Source organism: Callorhinus ursinus, unplaced genomic scaffold (genome assembly GCF_003265705.2).
Source record: "Callorhinus ursinus isolate GAN/ISIS: 27379988/994484 unplaced genomic scaffold, GSC_fseal_2.0 scaffold54, whole genome shotgun sequence".
NCBI lineage: Eukaryota > Metazoa > Chordata > Mammalia > Carnivora > Otariidae > Callorhinus > Callorhinus ursinus.
Genome location: NW_027397116.1, coordinates 8128471 through 8143554, shown reverse-complemented (window position 1 = coordinate 8143554; position 15084 = coordinate 8128471). Strand labels below are relative to the sequence as shown.

Sequence of the window (15084 nt, the reverse complement as noted above, 5' to 3'; positions counted from 1 at the left end):
GCCTTCCCGGTCTGATGAGTTCGAGAACACGGGCTATACAGGATTTGAAGAACGAACACTGGGCTTCCATCCTCGGGTCCTGGAGAGCGCCAAGCTTCAGGGTCAGTGCTATAGTCAGGATCTTTGAAGGTCTTAGGTATTATTCCCCGGGTATAATCTTGTCTCTGGGGTTCTTTGTTTGAAAGCAACAGAGGTAGCAGTCCACATGCCGGCTGACTTCTAGAGTTCTAGAAAGGTTTCCCTGTCTTTAAAAGTCCATGCACGCGTCAGTATAAATCACTACAGGGATGCAGGCTCTGGTCTAAATGGATCAAAAGAGGCTATTGACAGATGCTGAAATGAGTGTCTACCTTTAACACCGGGTCAATTGATAAGTGTCTGACCTAGACTTTTGACTGACATGAAGAGCTGTCAAGAAGAAATTGTCTATTCCGGTGATGACAGTGAGGCAGGAGCAGAAGAGAGAGAGAGGAAGGGAAGCCCGGGGAAGGGCCTCACTCCCTGGTGAACACATTTGTGTCCTCCCAGGGGCACCCCAAGCAACGACATGTTTGATGATGACATTCGGCACTCGTGCTGGATAAAAGGTTGGAGTCCAGTTAAATATGGGAGTTCTATGAATGCAACTTGGAAGCAGTTAGTCTGTCTCGATCAAATAGAACATGATCAGTAATAGTATTTTTAATTCCTATTTCAAAATGTTGAGAAGGAAAACATTGAATGTAAAGCAAAATTTTCCCATGCTGTCATATGGAAAAGTGTGGAATTTTGAACAGAAATTTGCGCTAGCATGTTAGAGAGATCCAGAAGCATCCTAATCTGTGCTTGTCCTAGCTCAGCATTGTGTGTGTGTGTGTGTGTGTGTGTGTGTGTGTGTGTGTTAAGTATATCATATTTTTGCAATATCACGTATTCTATATTTTAATCCAAATAATATCTGCAAAGTTATTTCCTTTAGGTGATGTCATATGTCCAGAAGCTGTAATTTTCAAGCTCAGCTTTTCACTTTTGAGTTGCGCCATCCTGTCCTGCAGACAGGATTCGATTGTTAAATCACAATGCAACCCACACCCAGATGGTGCTTTGCTTGGTCGCTCTTGCCACTGCTCCACAGAGATGCCTCTTCCCCAGCCAGACAGGTTAGTGTCATCCCCACTCCTTTACAGATGGGGGGTGGGGTGGGGAGACCGCAGCTCAGAGGGGTAAGTAACCGACCCAAGTACACTCACTGTACTTGCTTTTTCATACAATTGGAATTAAAGGAACTATGAAAAAGAGGGCTGTTTTGGAACGAAGGTTCCCATTTGAAGCTATTTATTAAGACTCTACTCAAAAATAAACAACAAAAATAAAAAAATTTAAAAAATTAAAAAAACAATGTAGGTTCCACTCCAAAAAAAAAAAAAAAAAAAAGATTCTACTCAAGAAGATTCTGAAAGGCTCTGTCCTACCGCGGTTTTCACCTGAAAGACAGGATCAAAGAGGGTTGGATGTTTACATGCTTAATTTTGATGATATTGAGGACAAAGATTCTGATGGTGGAGCTACTCTCAACATCGTATTTAGCTGATGCGTGGCACCGATGAACCAGTGAAATATTTACTTTCCTAATATGATACTACCAGCTGACTGACCGTTCCTTACATTCTATAGATTCTATAGAATTCTATGTATTTAATATCTTCAGGATACTGAGAGAATAAGAGCACCATATGGATGAATTATTTTTTTATAAATGAAATATTGCCATTAATAGATTACCTTCCACTACCACTTGTGTTTTATTCTTCAGCCTGAGGACTCCACTTGTAAGGAACAACTGAAACAGTGCATTGGTGTCATCTTCCCGGATATCACATACTTCAATCGGTGTGTTCACTGTCAATGAACATCTACTGAACATTTGGATTTTCAGGCAATGGTTAGGCGCTAGCAATACAAAGAGGAGTAGGATGTGATTCCTAAACTCAAAACCCTTAGAGTCTAGATTAAACCCTGTGACCTGAATAACGCTTACACGATAGAGTAGTATTGCTGTTGCGGCAGACTTATGTGCAGAACTGGAAATGGGTCATAGGTTACTCAGAAGAGAAAGCCCTATCTGGGACAGCAAGTTGGGAAATACGGTAGAGATGGGTTTTAAAAGCGAATCTGAAAAGATGGAAGATGTTGACCAGTTGGACAGAGATGAAGTTAAGGGGGATGGAAGAGCATGCCTAAAAGAAGAGGAAAGTAGAGCAAAGAGTTGTCGGTATGAAATGGGTGGTTTGTTTGGAGCACTCCGGCAGTGTGGCCTGGCTGTCCTACTCTAGACTGTGAGGCTGGACACAGCAAGAGTTGCAGACAGAGGTGGGAAAGTGGACAGTGGTTTCTTTTTGGTCATCTTGCATTTACTCACCATTTTGGTTATCATAGCCCTTGATTTTCATGTGGAGACCCATTTGTGCCATTTTCTCTCAATCTGTGTGGTTCCAGAGACTGCTTCCCCTATAGCTCCAAGATGGCATATGATTCAAGTCTAGACAAATCAGAGTACTTGGTAACCAAGTGATTGGCTCAGGGATGGGCACATGCCCCATCAGAACCAATAAGGTGTCACAGGATACCAAGAGACAGAGGTGGTTATTCTTTCCTTGGTCTTGAAGTTGCAACAACATGAGGCAGGTGCTGCCGTAGCCTTCTTACTACCATGACAGGAGATTCCAGCTACCAAAGCGACCAACCCAGAGGGATCGGAGCCAAGATATGGATGGGGAGAAACTAATTCCTGGTACTACTATTTGAGCCCTAGATCACGTTCTCTCAGAAAACTGCCAAGGGCTTTTCAACTACATGTTTTGTTTTGTTTCTGTTTTGAATCAGAAAGAGTCCTAACTGGTTCAGGCAGTTAAGGGTCAGTGTGTTTCCTGAGGGGAGGGGTGGGGTGAGGGGAGTTAAGCCAAAGAGTTTGGACTCTGCCATATGGCAATGAGGGGGCCATGAAAATATTTAAATCAGGTGAATGACATGGTCACATTTTTATTTCAGAGAGACTGTTCTAGTGACAGGAGAGAGGCTGTCAGAAGACAGTCCCAGAAGAAGGAAGACTAGTTAGGACCTTAAGTGAGGGAAGTGAGGTCTGGGGTTAGACAGGAAGGTTCCAGAGCCTGGTAGCAGCAAGAGATATTCTATTTGCCTCACCATGTTTCATCTCTTGAGTGTATTCTGATCCAGATCCAGAACCATGCTCTTCATCTGCTTCCCATTTGAAAAGACCAAGAGACTAAAGTAAATACAACTATGGAGGCACTCCGATTCTGAGTGCCCCCAGGGGCAGATTATGATCAAAGTCAAGCCAGAAATGACAGAAGCATAGTTCACCAAGGAGTCATTGTATGTGTGTGTGTGAGCAGGGGGGATGGTCATGGAGCAGAGGGGCGTGAAGGAGGGACTCTTTCCAGGTTTCAGTTTATTTCCCCCTTATTTCAAGCCATTGGTGATATATGCACATTTGGGAACCCACAGTGAAATTGTTTGTAAAATTCATCAAAAGGAAAACTTTCAGGAAAAGTAATGTAAAGAACAAAGCTGGCACAGCCCCTAGGAGGCCTTCGCACTGTGAGCGGCAGCACAGACCAGTCTGGAGACAGACGGGGCTGGAGTGGGGGCAACCTGCTTCTACACAAATGCTCAGTCCTTTGCTCTCTTCTCAAATTAATATTCTAGGAAAGAAGTGCCCAACTCACACTTTGCAGGAGCACAAAGACCAGACCAGACAATTCCCAGGCTTGCAGGGGAGAGGGGGACTTGGGACCCCCAGAACACCAGGCTAAGGGCAACAAGAAGAGCCTGTGTTGGATAGCCCCTTGTCCACCCTGCTTTCTGTCCCCCAACTCTGACCTCTAGGGACTGTGACGGTGGCCCCAGCCCCCACCCCCCCAACACAGCGTCCTAGGGCAAAGTGATGGAAGGAGCTGAATGAGGCCATAGGATGAATTTTCCCGACCGTCCCCCGCCCCCCCCGCCAGGAGTCACCTCTACAAAAGGCTCTGCTTCTCTCAAGGAAGCCAAGGCTATACAACTGTTCCAGTAATCTCTTCCTCTCCTCATCCTTTTGTGCCTACGGGTACTGACAGTTCGGCTGCAGTGAACCCCTGATTCCTAAAGTGTCTCTAGGGCTCCCCCAAACCCACCACACTTTGGTGATTAGCCTCTTGGTAAATATCCTTACTTGGGCGTGCCATCTGTGAGGACCTCACCTATACAGGGCTCCAGTGTATACGTCTCCTCCCTGTATTCCCAAGAAATGTACTCTATTTCCACTCGGAAATCAGACAGGTCCACAATCAGAGTGAGTTCTAGGAGGTAAAAATGTCCAGATACTTCCCTTCAGTAGTGTAGGAGTCAGCAAAAGCCCACATTTCCCTACTGCCCTGAAGTGTAATCCCCTCTTTATTCAGTGCGTACTAGCACTTTACATATATTGTTTTATCTAATATAATTCTTACAACACTATTCTCGGATAGGTATTATTTTCATCCCATTTTATGGATGAGAACACTGAGCCTAAGGTGAATAACTTGCCTGAAGTCGCACGTGAATGGCAGAAATTCAAAGTGGCCACGGGCAATGGACCCGGGGTTCTCGGGTAAACTTGGTTATCTGTGAAAATGGCAGACGCTGGCCTGATTGGCAGGGCACTCTTAAGACCTCTCTTACATCCAGTTTTCCAGAATATAAAGAGCTTTAAAACAGATTATTCCACATAAAAATGGGAAGTCCATGATGACATCAAGACTTGGCACCATCCACTCGCCGACTTGACACCTCTACTTGGATGTCTATGCGTATCTCAAGCGTAACTAATCAATTAGTTTAAAATATGAAATGGAGATGGCAAATTTAGAAAACATTCGGAGAACTGGTAACCAAACCTTCATGACAAATGAGGAGACTCTTGTTTTATTTGTCATCAGAAGAGTTCAAATGATGGTATAGAAGAAAAAAAAAAAAAAAAAGCTGGTGGGTTCTGCACCTCCCTGGTATTTAGCAGCGCGGTCTGGCTTCCTGGCCTGGGTACCTCTGCAAACGTTATCATCGTAAGACAATTCTGCATGTGGCCATAGAAATGTTCAGTAATTGAGAATTGTTTCATCCTTGGCTGACATCTTTTCCTGTTTGTTCATAAAATGTTTGTGACTTTATCCCGGACGGGGGGAGGGGGTGGGTGGGTGGCCGGGGGAGGGAACATTACCTTTTAAAGGCCTCATCTAACTTTCCTCTGAGCTAAAAAGGTACATTTTCCTCTGAGCTGAAAGATACATCTCTAGTAAAATTTGTTATCAATTTTCCCCTTCCCTTTCAGTGCTGCAAATTTGTTATCAAAATGCTTCCCTGACCTTCTCCTTCCCTCTCCATCACACACTGACACATCTAGCCTAAATTTGTGTCTTGCATCACCTCAGGAAACTCATGGCTAATTTCATTATTTGGGAGAAAAAAATGCAAATGAAGCCAGACAGCTGGTGCTTTCCTTGCGGCAGAGAGTGATGGAGGGGCCGAGGCCCGCCTCATCAGAGGCGCGCCCACCCTCCTGCTCAGACAGGCCCTGGCCGGGGGCAGAGCACAGAGGCTGCCAAGCAGCAGGAACAGATGGGCTGGGCAAGGGGGCGCATGGAGAAGGCCGACGTGCCGGAGAGGCTGGGGAAAGGTGGTGTGTCAGCTGCCTGGGCAGTTAGAGCGCATAGGACAGGAACGGGGCACTCAGGATCCTTCAACAGCGCCCCTTCCTTAAGGGCCCAGGGAGCCCTGGAGGTACTCGAAGGGGTTCGCCGGCCCCCCACAGCCACCGTTCCTTGGCTTTGGCCTACATGGCCTGGCCTACGTTTCATCTCCTGTGTCTGTGCGCTCAACATCTGCTTTGTCCCAAAAAGGGGGGGCTCAGGATAGAAAGAAAGAGAAAGGAAAGGGGGCTGAGAACTCATTTCTTTCCCCCTGAGTGGATCTCAGTCTGCAAACCCAAGTGTGCAAGACATCTAACTTCATCTTTCTATTGCTGAATGTATCTTTATTTTCTGATCCTAGCCTGCTCGAGTGATGGAAACCATGCCATTCAGCATCCCGCCTTCCTCTAGAGTTCACTGAAATATCGGGAGGCGTAGACAGTTCCAAGGGCAGACAGGAAGTCCGTGTGTGTCTTCTATCCGAATTGCTCTCTGCTGAGATATCCACCGTCCCCTTCAGCCTTTGGACACTGGTCCACACAGATTGCTCCTGAGGGGGCCTTTGCTGGCTGCTCCATTTCTTCTTCTTACTTCCAGGTCCTTCCAGGACACATGGCTGTCGTCCTCGTGTGCCAGGGCTGGGCCAGGCTGGGGCAGATCCGTAGGCTGTCCCAGCTCCATAGTGCCTTCTGATGCTCAAGTTCAAAAGGTCTTATTCCAGTCCTGCCTATTTTCCTCAAAGATGCAAAGCAGAAGGCAGGTTCCACCAACGCCAGCACACTCTACACTTTTCTGCCAAGTCTCCTTAGAGAATCTTTATCTATTCTGGGCCAGAAAACCCATTCTTGCTCATTCTGTATTCTCCTAACATTTTGACCAAGAGCTGGACCCAAGGAAGAAGCAAGGAAACAAACAAACAAACAAACAAACAAACAAACCCAAAACAGTGGTTAGGATTTCAAGGATGTTTCCTTCTCCTACAGAAAAGAGGAAAAGACGGGCATACAAAATGGAGACCCTCAGCCAGATCTAATTGGGATGGATTTGGGATGGATCTGGGATTCAGGCCTTCTTGAGCTATTCGGTTCACTGATGGGGTGCTCTGTGTTGGGGGAGGCTACCCTCGTTCACCCCACAGTCTCTGGGAAGATAAACTGTCTCAGAGGCCCCTCAGGCTTCCTGGGGAATTTAAATGACATTTTGGTCTGAGAAGCAGAATGGGGTTCCTGTGGTCCAATTTACACCAGGACGGGAGCCTAAAATCCTAGAAATACTGAATACAGCTAAACATTGCTGAGGAAAGTTGGGAGAGAGGGGAAGGGAGGAGAAACTCGACGCATAGATTTAATCATGGCCTTCAAATCCTCCCACTGGTGACAGAAGCCTGGAGAGGCCTTGCTGGGGACCCATCACCATTCCTTTGGATTGTCCTGGGCCTTTCACATTTTAGAACACTTTTGCTTTGAGCATCTCTCTTTGTACTCACAATACCTCCATAAACTAGGGTTGTTTTAAAGACCGGGAACAATGCAAAAGGGTTCTAAAATATAAAAGGCCCAGTGCTGGTCCTTAGTGGCTCAGATGGGTTTCCTGAGTCCCCTCATCCTGAGCTGGGCTCTCCTCCCTCCCGCCATGCACCATGGGGCCCAGCAAACGTCCACCTCCCATGATATTTGTTAGTATTTCGTGTGTTGGCATGATCTTATCTCACCCTATGAATCTCACCTTGGCTAAGTGAGGGTCTCCTGGCTGGCTCAGGCAGTGAAGCGTCGGCTCAGGTCACAGTCCCAGGGTCCTGGGGTGGAGTCCCGCATTGGGCTCCTTGCTCAGCAGGGAGCCTACTTCTCCCTTTCCTTCTGCTTCTGCCCCTGCTTGTGCTCTCTCTGTCGAATAAATAAATCTTAAAAAAAAAAAAAAATAGCCAAGTGAGAAAGTCCTTCCCAGTGCCTGATCCCTGATCTGCTGGACACAGACAGTAATGGTCCCTGTGTTAAAGCCTAAAATGACCTTAGTTCTTCCAATCTCCTAAATATGCGTTCAGTGAGCCTGGTCTTTGAGAAACTGACCTGGTCTGACCAGTGCCATCCTGTCTTTGGTAGAAACGATGCACACATTATCGCATTTTTTTAATCCTCCTTGAGCACATGTAAAGTATAAATCTTGCTGATGTCTCTGTGTGCATACTGCCAGGTCTCCAAAATTATCTCCCATCAAAAAAATGCAAGGTTTTTGATCTCTGTTAATCCTGATACTATTCAGGAGGAAGGAAAAACTGAGACACAACAAATGTTTTGGCTCAAGGTCATGAGGCATGAAAAAAAAAAAAAAAGCCCGAGCTTTCATATTCAATTATCTAAGTCGTTTTTTTTTTTTTTAACCTTTAAATACTTTTCCCTTCTCCACACGTCTTTTTGCCCTGTAGGCTACAGGTGCACGGCATCGTCTTTATCCCGTCTTTGTAGGGGAAGACAGGGAGGCTCGGAGAGATGGAGTGGCGGGGACTGGGGCTGCAGGGGCTTCTCACGGCCCCGCCGCCTGTGGGGCACGCTCAGGGCCCCACTCCTGAGCTCGGCTCAGTGCCTGCGCGCCTCCCTTGCAGGGCAAACAGCTGCGCTGAAGTTCTGGAAATGCCGTAATAGCATTTGCTAACCACTTCCACATGATTTTTTTTAAAACAAATGTCACCCTGCATTGTAACGGCGAGCTAACAACACGTTAGTGGGTCCTTGTTCTCATTTCATTCACTTTTCCAGCACTTGAAGTCACAGAGATGCCTGCAAGGACGGGCACGTTCAGTGAATGGCTCAGCAGCTGGGCCATTTATTCCTTCGCTCGCTCAACCCCCACTGCCTCCCCGGCTGGTTTCTGAAGTGTAGTCATTGCCCTGCTTTCTCTCCTGCTGCTGACCCGGGGAGAAGGTAGCAGTTGGTTTAAGGAAGCGTCAAATCTGTCTGCTCCAGCCACTGTGGTAGAAGTTGACCCCACTCTGGCCCAGCCACTCAGGAGTCCTCCTGCCCGCGTGGTCTGCTGCTGGGCCCATATGGAGAGCCCGAAGCAGGGGCTGAGCAGAGGCTCCACACTGGCCTTTGTCCAGGACTGTTAGAAACTGTGTCCCCAGTTCCTATGTTGACCACCTCACCCCCCAGGACTTCAGGATGTGGCCTTGTTGGGAAATGGGGTCATTACAGATCTCCTTAGTTAAGATGAGTTCCTACTGAAGTAGAGGAGACCCTTAATCCAATGCGACAGTTTTCCTCAGAATTGTCCTTAGAAAATGAAGAACATTGGCCACAGAAACAGTAACTCAGGAAGAACGCCATGTTAGACATGTTACCACCAGTGAGGAGCCGCCAGAGCTGGGAGAGGTGGCTGGAACAGATCCTTCCCTGGAGGCTCCAGAAGGAGCATGGCCCTGCTGACCCAGTCTCACACTTCTCGTACCTGGAACCGTGAGACAATAAATGTCTGCTGTTTCAGCCACTGTTTGTGGCCCTTTGTCTGGCAGCCCTAAAAAGTGACAGATGCTAACATCTGATCCACTTTCCTCATTCCTTCCACCCAGCAGAGCGTCTGAAAGAGCCCCAAGAAGCCAGACAACTCCTGGGGCTCTAGTGGGGTGGGGGTGGGGGTCCAGCGATGACATCACAGGGTGGGCTTTCCACTGTCTTAGCCAGTGCCCAGTGCTGGAGACTCCTGCACGATGGAAAAGCCTGAAGTTCCCTTGTGGAGCTCTATGGAGAAGGCTCTGAGAAGCACACAGTTATAGCCAAATTATATGTACCCTGGCTACCCTGGCCTGTAAAGGATACCATGACCATCCCTCCTCTATCCTGGAGCCCCCTGCACACTTACACAATAAGGCTGTACTCTGTGTCCAGCCCAGAGAGATTCAGACTCCCAGTGGTGTGGTTATCGATGTATCATTTTACGAGGTCCATCATAATAATAACAATCATAATGACATCAGTAACCACCACCCCTGCGGCACCCACAGTGAGCATTTACTGAGCTTTACCCACATGCCAAGCCCATGCTTTATCTTACTTCCTTGCTAACTGACCTGGGGCAACTCACTCAACTTCTCTGTGCCTTAGTTTTCTAATCTGTAAAATGGAATAGCTGTAGATAAAGCATTTAAAAGTGCTAGCTATTATTATTACTCCTGTAAGTAATATCATAGATAAGGTACGGATGATGTTCCCATTTTAAGATGAAATAGGGATGTGTACACAGCTTAGTGAAGGTCCCTGTCACGTAAGCGACACCTGTTTCCTCCTCCAGAGGAGGAGTCCCGCTGCATGGAAGATAGCAAAGGGCATCAGGATGCCTGTCCCCAGGATCAGCAGGTTCAGGACGGCACCCCACTGCATGATTCTCAGGTGCCAGAGTCCCCTGGAAAGACACAGCTCAACACAGGCATGACATGGAATAACCGTTTAGGCACACAGAAGTGAGACAGAGCAAGATCAGCTCCAATAGTAAGCGTCGGTCCCCCACGGCCCTGCAGCTGGCCCTGCAGCTCATCCTGCCTCAGGCACAGGACCCAGCTCCCTCCCCACAAGGAATAGATAGAGCAGTGGAGTTGACCAGGTGCCATGTGATGCAGGTACCTGAGCAGAACAGAGAAGCGTGCGTTCAGAACAGGGAAAGATCCTCCTGAGAAGTACCCAGCATCGGCTGTGAAGACTCTTTATCTCCTGTCAGGAAGTCTTCTGGGTTCAAGGCACATTCTTACGGAACTGTAGAGAGGTCAAAAGACTGCACACACATGACTTCCTTAACCAGCAGTCCTACAACAAGAAAACAGCAGAGCCAGGACTTGCACTCAGGTCATTTTTTCCAATCATTATATGTTGACTACCTACTGGGTACATGACACTATGCTAGGCACGCCTGCCTATAAAACTTCTCAGACACAGAAATCAAACTCTTCTTCAAAAAACTTACAGTGGGGTGTCTGGATGGCTCAGTGGTTTCTGCTCAGATCATGGTCTCAGGGTCATGAGATCAATCCTCATATCAGGCTTCAGCGCAGAGTCTACTTGAGATTCTCTCCCTCTCCCTTTGCCATACCCCTGCTTGCACTCTCTCTAAAATAAATAAAATCTTAAAAAAAAAGAAAAGCTTAGAGCAATGGAGAAAATAAAGGTATACTCACAAATATAATAAGTTCTTTATTTTAAAATAGCAGGAGGGGAAGAATGAAGGGGAGTAAGTCGGAGGGGGAGACGAACCATGAGAGACGATGGACTCTGAAAAACAAACTGAGGGTTCTAGAGGGGAGGGTGGTGGGGGATGGGTTAGCGTGGTGATGGGTATTAAAGAGGGCACATTCTGCGTGGGGCACTGGGTGTTATGCACAAACAATGAATCATGGAACACTACATCCAAAACTAATGATGTAATATATGGTGATTAACATAACAATAAAAATTATTAAAAAATAATAACATATTGAACTTACGTCTATGAGAATCTACTATTTGCAGGGACCATGCCAGGCACTGGAACACAATGATGAAGAGAACAGCATTCTTACCCGCAGAGCTGACCATGGATCCACAGTGCAGCAAGCGAGCAAGGAAGCGAACAGTGGCGCTCAGTGATGTGAGAGGCCCCAAGAGATACAAACAGAAAAGTTCAAGATCCGAACCTACAATTGTGGTCCTCAGTGGACACACAGTCTAAGGAGAGACAGAGAGGAACTGGGCGCTTTGAGCACCACGGACACCACGGGGAAGGGTGTGCAAGGAGAACATAGGGAGAGGGCATCTAGAAATGGGGAGCCAGGAATGGCTTCCCGGTGGAATGATGCTTGAGTCAAATTTGAAGGAAAATAGGTCTTAGGTTAAGGAAAGGGGAAAACATTCTTCTCAGGAGCAGGGAGGACCTGTTCAAAGACACCGGTGTTGAGCAGAGTACTGCACGGTTCTGTGTGGCTGGGATGGAAGCCATGAGGAGGGAGCAGCACGTGAGGACGAGGTGGCCCCTGGAAGCATGGGAGGATGGAGACAGGGCTGATCCTGAAAGACCGAGGCAGAAAGCTAACAGGACACAGAGGCTCAGGTAAAGTGCTCCACTCAGCTTGGGAACATTCGGCAATGATGCAAGGAGAGCCAGAATTGGAAAGACACGAGAATCTGGATCCATGGTGTGGAGAACGGGCATTCTAAGTAAAGAAGAGGCTTTGGCATGGCTGGTGTGGGAAATCACGGGACCCCGGGTCGGGGCTAAGGTTCTGTAAAGCTTTGGAGCCAGAATGTGCACTAACGGCACAGCGTCACCTGCTGCGCACTGTCCAAACTGAACTAGACACACTCCTCACGGAGATCCACACACACATCAGAGACACGGGCAGACTCTAAAAATGAGCCGGTAACTGCAGTGACCATGCACTTTGTTGTCCTGAGACACTACTGAGAGGAAAGGAGGTGGAATATGTAAACTCGCAGGACAAGAGCCTTGGGACCTGGAACGGAGGGCCAACGTTCAAATAACCAAATAGATTGCATTGAATATTACAGGAGTGCAAGGCAGTGAGTAGGAGTGTTTGAACGGCACGTACTGGTATAAAATTGACAGGAGTTTTCTGTGGAAACATAACAGGGGAGGTTTGGAGAAGTCACCAGCTCACTTCTAAATACACACAGGCACACACACTCCACATACCACACTCACCCACTCCATATGCCCCCCCACACACACACACTCCCATACCACACACACACCACAAACATGCACATTCAATCATATATATAGGTAAGTAGATGTACGCATGCATTATGGCTGCCACAAAAACGAAATGCTTGCTTTGTCATATGAGATTCAAGCTTTTTTTTTTTTTTCAATTAATGGAAGTCAGTAATGGACAATAGTTAAAGGGTTTAGAATCATGTATATCTTAACTGGCGTATGAGTTTGACTATTTAGCACTTTGGCTGGATTGTTTAATTTCTGAGTCTCAGTTTCCTTATCTATGAAATGGGGATGACAATATTCACTTTAAAGCATTATTGTGAGGGTTAGTTATATGCATTGCCTGGTACATAGTAAAACCTTCAGTAAAGAATATTTTATACATCCTTTTTTTTAATATACATCATTTTGAGTAGCTTAGATATGTATCTATGTACTATTGGCTTTCAATATAGCACATACCACAAAAAATTTAGAAAATAAAGAGGTATATTACATGTAACAAATCATCTACTGAACTCAAATCAATCTGGCTTACATAAAAAGGAAATATTTTAATTTGTGTAACTGAAAAAATCAGGGGTTAAATCTTGCTTGGTGGAGGACGGTATCCAGAGACCAACTCCTCCTCATCAAGGTTCTGCTCTCCATCCTTAACCAGCTATGTTTCTGATGGAGCCAAAGTGGCTGCCAGGGGCCTCAGATGGGTGCATCACCAGGGAAGCAATCCCAGTGGAAATGGAGCTTGTTCTCGATTAGCTCTCCCCAGAATACTGAAAAAGTCTTGAAATAGTCCATCGTGGATCTTTGTAATGATCTTGAAATTGTCTGAATTCTCTGGTAATGTCAACATCATATGTCCACCTCCCTGACTGAATCCAAGAGATGGGACTTCTGTCACCAGCAAATGGGACAGCTGATGCTGCCTGGCACAAAGTAACTCAGCTTCTCGACATCCCACCACCTGGAGAGATCACTGCTATTTTTGGTGCAGTTCCTTCCAGATTTCTTTGCCTACACAAATATATATGACCTTCTAACAAGGGTTTTTGCTACGAAAACAAATCAGACTGTGCACTGGTTGGTATTTCCTTTAATCACCTCCCGATATATCATGGTTTTTTTCTCATGTGAATAAATATAAACCAAATAAATCTTTTTAAATGGTTGCATAGTATTCCACTGTGTGACTGCATTACAGCTTATTTCTTTAGCTTTATTAAGTTCTCTGAATGGGATGGACTCTAAGAAAGGTGACTAGTGTGACTGATTAGAAATAAGAGGGTTCCCATCTCTTACGTGCAGCCTTGAATGGGGGTGCGTGTGTGTGTGTGTGTGCGCGCGCGCACGTGTGCACAAGTGTGGGCATGTACACGTGCAAGGGGAAATGCACAAGAATGTTTACATGATCCAGAGTCATCAGAAAATGCCCACAGGCTTGAGATAGAAAGGAGATCAGAATTTGCAGCCCCTCAGTAGACTTACAATCCGTTTTTCCAGCCAAGGTTGGGAGCCCTGGTGAGCGTTTAAAGCACAGGACTGACTCCCAGGCCTCATCACAAGGGGATGGGGACCCATCTCAGATGCTGACTCTCTTGTAAGACAGGAGAGCTCACTCTAAGAGCTTACGTTTGATGGTACTCAAGATAGAGGTCACAGGAGCAACTGAAATGAATATAGGACTAGACATTTCCACAGATGTATGCAACAAACAGATGAAGGACATTTGTAGGGTTCCCCACTGAAGAAGGGGATCGCCAAGTCTGTAGTCGGAGACAAAGCGAGGCCGCTGCCTTTAAAAGCAAACAACAAAAAAAAAACATCTTGACAAAAATACGTCGGTGACGCAGATGTCTCTTTAAAAGGTTCCGGGTCCACATTTCCCAAAGAACCGTCGCCGTGGTTTTAAAAATAGCAGGCTGCCTGCGACTGCGGGTGCCAGACTCACCGAGGGGGACCCCTCCCGGCGGAGGCTGCGTGCGCACGAGCCGAGCGCCGAGGCGAGCTGAGTCAGCCCCGGCCGCTGCGCTCCCCGCCCCGCCGCCGCCCTGCCAATCTCCCGCCTCCCCGCCGCGCCGGCCGGCGAGAGGACCAATTAGTGCAAGCTGTGATGTAGACATGGGTCCTCCGAGGACGCAAAGCCCTCCCCGTTCTCTTGGCAGAGGCCACTGGAAGGGCCGTCGGATGTCAACAGCTGTCCGTCACTCCCTGCCGGCTCAGGGGGGCTTCCCCCGCGCCTGGCCCGGACCCCGCCGGGTGGCGGCAAAGCTAGCAAACGCCGCTCGCTGGAGCCCCCCACCGCCCCCGCGGCCCCCACTGCCTCGGGTCCCTCCTCGGAGTCGGAACCAACCGCGAGACCGGTACCTTTGGCTCTGCCTCCAAGGCAGGCCTCTGGAAGTGAAGGGAAGCACTTGGAACGTATGGCTTTCTGGCCTGTTTTGCGGAAGAAGGAAATGCCCTTGACATACCCAGGAGCTTCCGTTTTCAGAGCATCAGAGTGAAAGAATGCACAGATGTTCTAAGTTTGCCCATGCCCCCATTCTCTGCACATGTGAAAAAGAAATTGCTTTATAACTCTCTCACTAGGGGTGGTGAGTGATCGGGTCCTGCAGATTTTGTGTGTGTGAGAATTAACGGGGGACACTAGAGGATGACAAATATTTCTGACACGTAAAAATAGTTTTAA

At 47.3% G+C, this 15084-nt stretch overlaps 1 long non-coding RNA gene across 1 annotated transcript; it reads right to left on the bottom strand.

The window, feature by feature from the left end:
• Positions 1–5248: 5248 nt before the first annotated feature.
• LOC141371043 (uncharacterized) lies at positions 5249–14835 on the bottom strand. Its single transcript, XR_012375650.1, has 5 exons — positions 14763–14835; positions 10650–10808; positions 9037–10492; positions 7428–7602; positions 5249–6585 (listed from the first exon to the last, which is right to left on the bottom strand). It is a non-coding gene; the product is annotated as an uncharacterized lncRNA (long non-coding RNA).
• Positions 14836–15084: the final 249 nt, after the last annotated feature.